Source organism: Crocuta crocuta, unplaced genomic scaffold (assembly GCF_008692635.1).
Source record: "Crocuta crocuta isolate KB4526 unplaced genomic scaffold, BGI_CrCroc_1.0 scaffold755, whole genome shotgun sequence".
NCBI lineage: Eukaryota > Metazoa > Chordata > Mammalia > Carnivora > Hyaenidae > Crocuta > Crocuta crocuta.
The window spans coordinates 527,813-528,751 of NW_027531305.1; the positions used below are offsets into that span (position 1 = coordinate 527,813).

The 939-nt window shown below is 58.6% G+C and overlaps 1 protein-coding gene across 1 annotated transcript in view; it reads right to left on the minus strand.

Moving 5' to 3' along the window:
• The window catches only part of NOTCH3 (notch receptor 3), a 43,999-nt gene that overhangs the window by 11,773 nt on the left and 31,287 nt on the right, over positions 1-939 (minus strand).

The following is a 939-nucleotide window of genomic DNA, read 5'->3' on the forward strand; positions in this document are numbered from 1 at the left end:
AGACTCTCGCTCTTGGCCATGTTCCTGTGGGGACAATGGGAAGGGGGAAGGGAAGAAGAGACAATGGAGATGTGCAACCGGGAAGTAGGATTTGGGGATCAGAGAAGAGCCCCCAGAGGCCAGCTGGGGTTGGGTTCCGGGGTCCAAGATACAGAGTCCAAAGAGAGGCTGCAGGACGAAGTCAAGGTCACAGGAGGGGATAGACACAGGTCAGAGGAGCGGGCTGTGGGACAGCTGAGGGTCCTAGGCACGTAGCAGGGAATGCAAAGGAGACCATCAGGAGTCATGAGGGTGGACCCGCAGGTAAGAGATGCAGCCAGGATCAAGCAGGTTGTACTGAGGAGTCAGGAGCTCATGGGGACACAGGAGAGGGCAAAAGTCCGGGGCTACGTCAGGGTGGGGTTGGGGGGGTCTTGAGGGACAGATGAGGGAGTTGGAGGCAAGGCCCCGGGCAAAGGCCAGGGTTGAGGATCACAGAGAATGAACACTGAGTTGGGGTGGAAAGAAGGCCAGAGGTGGGGTCAAAGGTCAAGGTGGGTTAGAGCCAGAGGTGGTATTTCGGGGGTCACAGACGATAGGGTCAGGGGTCAGTGAGGAGTCGGGGTGCAGACAAGGACCATGAGGCCAGCAGTCATGTGGCAACAAATGTTGAGTATCCTGGTGGAATTGGAGAGGCCAGGATCAGGGTGGGGTCAGGGTGGGGTCAGAGTAGGATCAAAGTCAAGGGAACGGAGATACAGAACACGGGGTCAGGGGGTCACAAGTTAGGGGTGATCTCCGGGGATCATGGAGTCAGTCAACGGTCAAGGGGATGCGTACTGGGGTCTGGGCTGGAGTCTGAAGTTAGGGTCTGGTGGGGAATGAGAGGGCAGGTCAAAGTGGACTCAAGGGCACCCAAGCCCTCCTCCACACAGGCTGGGGGGGGAGTGGGCGGGCCAC